Below are 6,472 nucleotides of genomic sequence, written 5' to 3'. Positions count from 1 at the left end.
GTGCGTGTGTATGTATGTATCTGTATGTCTATCTATCAAACTATCCATCTATATATTATATATATATATATATATATATATATATATATATATGAAATCCCCTTCAGAACCCGGATTAACAACAACAAATTTTACTTTAGCATCCCGAGAAGACGCAACCCTACATCCGTGGCCAAGCACCTTTGGTCATTGAAAGAAAGCTTCACTGAGTACAACATGAAGTGAAAGATCCTGCCGAATGTAAACTGATCTTCAATAGCTGCATGAAGTTCAGCTTATACATGGGTGGGAAAATAGCGATTTTGAAGACCAGGCGGGACACAGGCATTTACCTGAATAGCAGATGTGAAATGTTTTATCCTTTCCCATATGAAAGGAAGCAGATCCTATTATACCTGCGTCTCCCATCATGGCTACAACCACCAGTCCCCCAGCCCCGGCTCTCCACCGATACACTGGTGTTCGGCAAAGATTTTCACCAGATCATTCAGCAACGCACACACATACAGAGACGCCAAAGCACCTACATGCCAACACGCACGCCCGAACACGGCGGACAGCTAACTAATGGACTGTTTTTCACATGGGATATAGGGACATACACTTCAATCCCCATACAAGAACCCGCACCATAAATCACAAAAACAGAACACTCCACAACAACATAACGGTTACCGTTCCAATCACCTCAATCATTGTTTTAGACCCGGCACGCAAACACAGGGATACGAGACAGATAGGGGAAACAAAAAGTGATAAAATCAGGAATCAAATTCACAAATAACTAACACGAAACCAAGTCAAAATTGTCTCCAGAGGACTCGAATTTACACCCAAGCCCCAACGCCCCACCTACAGGGAAATGAAAGAAGACGCTACGGAATTCTATAGAAAATTACAACTCGCCGAGGTAATATACGACAAAGGCAACGAGGACGAGTCGTTAGTTCGTAGTAGAAGTATCAATACCTCTTCAGAATGTAAGAACAAAATTCTTGACCATTTCTTTGAATACATCACGAATTACTCATATCAACATATACTCAAGCAAAAACACAAGCCGAACTTCAGCAAAAAAGAATGGGATGAGCCGAACAGATTAATGGATAATAAAACTATAACGATCAAAGAGGCTGATAAAGTAGTGCAGTAGACTTAATGGGCACAGTATACTATATAACTCTAACACTATCCATATTAGAAGACACAACATATTATGAAAAGATCCAAAACTACAGTCAATAAAAGATAATGAGAAACCTAAAAGTTATGTTAGAGTTATACAGAGAAGGGCAACAAGGAATGCGACTATATGACTAACTTGAAAAGTAATTTCAGTCAATTCTACGGTATTCCTAAGATACACAAAAGTGGGGAAATAAGTACTTCCATTGACCTCAAATTCAGACATATAATAACAGGTCCCGCATGCGAAACACACGGCAGTAGTAACGTTTTAGGTACCCTCTTAAGATCATTCCTCAATCACATCAAAATCTACATAAAGGACCACCTAGATATGCCCAATCTCTTCCCTGAAAGAATACATAAAAATACATTACTAGTATCCTTCAATTTAGCCAGCTTCTGTTCTAATATCCCCAACAACCTAGGAATAGAGGCAAGCCAGTTCTGGCTGGAGAATTACTTCAATGAAATCCGACACCGCATCAAAAAATAATTCGTAATAGAAGGAGTAATATTCATCATTGAGAATAACTTCTTCGTCTTCAAAGACAACTTCTAGCGACTTGTCGGGGACTGCGATGGGTACGAGAATGGCCCCCCTCCTTTGCTAACCTAGGCATGGGATATTTAGAAATCAGTCTTTATCGTAAGGTACTAGAAATATATGGTAGCCCATTCTCCCTCTACATAGAAAATAACTTGAAGAAGTATCTGGAAGACTGCTTCATTCTTTGGCATGAAGTTATAGGGAGACTTAAAGAATTTTAAGCACTTCTAAATGAACTTGACATGAACATTCAATTTACAATGGAATGTAGCCATCAACAATTTCCATTCCTCAACATCCTCATTTTACGAAATCCAACAACAGAATAGAAAGAGACATATACTATAAGCCCACGGACTCCAATCAATATCTACCATTCAACTCAGGACACCCTAGACACACTAGGAAGAATATCCCCTTCAACCTGGCAAATAGGATTTGTACTGCATAAACTAAAGTATATACTCATCAGCAGGGACCACGCACCATCACTAATTGATATAGGCTTTCAGCTTGCCCTACACTCAACAGACATGAATTCAGACATCCCAAACTAATGAAGGATTTACAACCAAAAACTCTACCATAAATCTCCAAACTCCACCTCCTTAACAATGAAGCCTTCGACAACATCCTTCAGAACATACCTCTACTGAAAAGAGACCACAGAATGAATGTAATCCTCCAAACGCCCACCACCATAAAGAGCAAAGGACAACCTAAGTGAATGAAAAGTCTCCTAACACAAACCCAAGTACACTCGGCAGCAACATTGAAACCGCCAATAAAAAAAATGCGGAAGACCAAACTGTCAATCGCACTGAGGGATCGGAGTTCTTCTTCAAACAAAGTCCTCCGCTACTGCTGCTTAAACAATCAAAATCCAGAAACAACATTCCTCATATTAAATATTTCTTCAGATCTGCTACTACCTCCATACGAGTCTTCACAAAATTAGAAGAGAGAGGAACAGAAAGAAGGAAAACGTCCATATATTTGAAAACTATTGAAATATTTTTAAAAGCCATTTCATTTAATTTTTCAAACAATTTGATATTTTGTCATGCTTTACACTATGTTGAAAAAGTCGAAAGGACTGAAACCGGTACTAAAGCGTTCTTCATGATGAAATCATTTTAGTATTTTGTATCTCGAGCTATTTTCCTTATGCTTATGAACTCATGTGTTACTTTTGAATCTTCTACACACCCAACTCCACACACACACACGCACACACACGCGCGCACACACACACACACACATACATATATATATATATATATATATATATACAAATTAAAAGGGTAAAGGTTTACCAATTTATTAATTTATTAATAAATCAACAATTAATAATGTTTACCAAGCCCTTCGGTATGTAAGCACCATTATCGGTGGAGAACTTATTTAAAAGTGCATATACATTTATAAACATAATTAAGGGATCAGCAAATATTTGCTTCACCATATACCGAAGTTCAGATGTATATATATATATATATATATAATATATATATATATATATATATATATATATATATATATATATATATATATATATATACATATATATATTTGGAGAGAGAGATAGGAGTAAGGTGAAAGGTGAAAGAGACAGTCTAAATATAGTCTGGAGTTGATATCATTTTCGGGTATAGGAATTCCTTTACAAACAGGTAGTGTTTAGCATATTGAATTGATATGCTTAACAGGGTTTCTATCACCATGGTTACTTAAACTTCAGTAGGTGATATTTTAACATAAAGATACTAAAAACAGCCACGGAATATTTTTGCATACTTAGTCTATCTGTAATCTTGTGTAGTATGTTATTAAAACACAAGTTATTGTAGGATAAGCAAAAGAATTTTATTTTTTCACTTTTACTTTCAATACTAAAATTATATGGATTGAATTTTAATATTATTTCTGCTTACGGCTTTGATCGTTGGAATTATATTTCGTAAATTTGTTTTATACTCAGTGGTATATAGCAATGTTTTTGGCATTCCCGCTTCTGTCGTAGCTATCGTCCATTTTTTCTGAACAGTTTAAAATGAGGTAAAATATTTTACACTGCCTATTTGATATATTCACCTGAAGCTGACATACAAATAGATAGATATTCATACGATTGAAACGCAAGTTGCAGTCCATGTATTGAAATGATAGGGGTAACGAGATTTCTATATCTCTAAATATTTACATTTCAGTTTGTTTTATTTATTTATTTATTTATTTATTTATTTATTGAAACACTCGTCTTCCGATACCAAAATAAAACTTCGACTTTTTCTGTCTTCATTCGAAAAAAATAATTATTATCATTGTCTGTTTTATTTACAGTAACTTCACTGTAAGCTCTTTTCAGGATTAAGAGCATCGCAATAAATCACAGAATATATCCAGGGCTCACAGAGCTGCGCTCGGTAGTGCAAGTGAAAACACGTGATAAAATTAAGACAGCTGAATAATAATAATGTTACTTCTATACATCTTAACCACTATACGAAACCTGAAAAACTGAGAAATATTTTGATCACATGTCCAACAGTATCAATACAAATCCTATATATGTATATTTATATATATATATATATATATATATATATATATATATATATATATATATATATATATATATATATATATGCACATTGTTGTTTCCTTTCGGTCTCTCGTCTATACAACAATAATAATTATAAATATGAAAGAATCATCAACACATGTCCATTGGCGGTGTTCTGTCAAAAAGTAAATGCTATTAAGACGGACCCACCTCTTAATGTAATTCCCGAAATGCACTGAACGTTGAATAGAGGACCATGATTACAATGAAATGGTTTATTTATAATTTACACAAACTGCTATGCAACACTCCTCTGAAAAAATGCAGTACACACTTCCCCAGCACAAAAGTGCAGCAAGAGTCGGAATAGAACGTTACTTGAACCGATCAGACGTCGCAGAATAATAGTGATGACGAAAGTTAACTTACCCCAGTTTATGAGAGACAAGATCTTACGAAGAAAGTCTGCTTGTAACAGCAAAAATAAGGTTGGAACTTTAAGGGAAGGCGTCATCGGTAAAGGTGCAAACTGATCTTAGCTGTTAACATAAGGCAGCAGCAGCAATACGGCAAAGCTGCAGCAATGGGGTAAAGAGGAGGAAGTGGACCATCGAAGAAAATAGGATAGTGATGCTGTGCTACTTAGAAAGTGAACCTAAAAGAAAGGGTTATAGAAAACGGATGTCTCACTTTGGGTAGAGATCACTAACCAAAGACTAGTGGATCACGCTAATGCTATTAGCAGAAAGTGGATACTAGAATTGGAGGTGGAAGAGGTCACAAGAGAATTGGAAAACAAAGACTCAACAGTAGGAAAAACAAAAAAACAACATAAGAGATACAGTTCAAACCAAAGAAGTACCTAAAGGAAAAAATAATAATACTACCAATAAGGAATGGACAACTCGCAAACTGCTAGATTTCACTAGATATCAGAAAAGAATAGATCACTATCAACAGTCTGGATTATTTGAGACGGACCAGGAGAGATTTTATAACCAAATAAGTAGTGGAGAAGGAAGTACTGAAGATGAGAAGACTAATGCAGAAGACGCTGGAGTGTTTGAGAGTAATATTTGGTATAAGCCATTCAATTATAATGGAGATGCTGTACGGTTAAATAAAGTGAGGGAAGAAGTAGTGAGTGAGAAGCAGCCAGATCTGTACTGCCAAAGAGCAAGCATTAAGAACCAATTACATCAAATACAGAATAGACAACACATCAGAAGTTTTCTATATTCGCATCTTCATGGAGTCTTCTATATTCGCGTTGTGCCATTTTCGGGCACTCGGTAACGATGGGCCATTCCATTTCACACTTCTCATCACACATTCTGCATTTGTCGCTGACAGTAGTATAGTCTATTCTGCACTTCACATCTTTAACGCTTGCTCTTGAGCTGCGCATATTAGTGCTTCTGTTGTTATCTTCAAATCACTCATTTTCATCCATAGTAACCGGTCCTCTGTGTCTCTCTTGGCGTTCACACATCTTGTAAATTAACCGTACATTTTTTTTCCTTCCGTACTTTTCTTTTTTTTTTTTCATTTCTTGTTCACATTTTACTTTTGTTACACAATTATCAGTTTTAATGACGCCGGTCTTCTCCGTATGTTTTAACAATGCCTCCACGACATTTTTTTGTATACTAACCTAGGCTGCTTTTCTCTAGTACCATACAGTCCTGGCCACTGATCAAACGTCCCCTACCCTTTTTTCTGGACAAATACAGCCTATCTGTGTAACTCTTAGGGTGGAACACTCCGTGTACTGGCAACATTTTTCTGGTTTTGGTATCCATTTTCGTCACTTCCCTTTTTTAGCCATTTAATAATTCCTGCTCCATATCGATCTGATTCTATCGTGCACGCATTAACTGTATGGATTTTCTTCCATCGAGTCAATTGTTATCGCAACAGCAATATTAGTCTTCGTAAATACTCCATCCTCATGTTTTCCCATTTACATTTAGATTATCTAGTTGGACTCTAATACACCAAGGTATTTGTAGCCTTCCGTTTCAAGTTGTTCATCTCATTTATCAGTATCATCAAATCGTATCTTTCTTCATAACTCCTTGTGGAATACTCTCCCTAGGTTGTTATGGATTTTCTTGTAATCTTTCTGTGCCATCATGCTACATTCATTGACTGTATGAGTAACGTTTTCC

The sequence above is a fragment of the Octopus bimaculoides genome, chromosome 1 (genome assembly GCF_046866305.1).
Source record: "Octopus bimaculoides isolate indiv1 chromosome 1, ASM4686630v1, whole genome shotgun sequence".
In the NCBI taxonomy this organism is placed as follows: domain Eukaryota; kingdom Metazoa; phylum Mollusca; class Cephalopoda; order Octopoda; family Octopodidae; genus Octopus; species Octopus bimaculoides.
The sequence above is the reverse complement of the archived record's forward strand: the minus strand, read 5'-3'. Positions refer to the sequence as shown.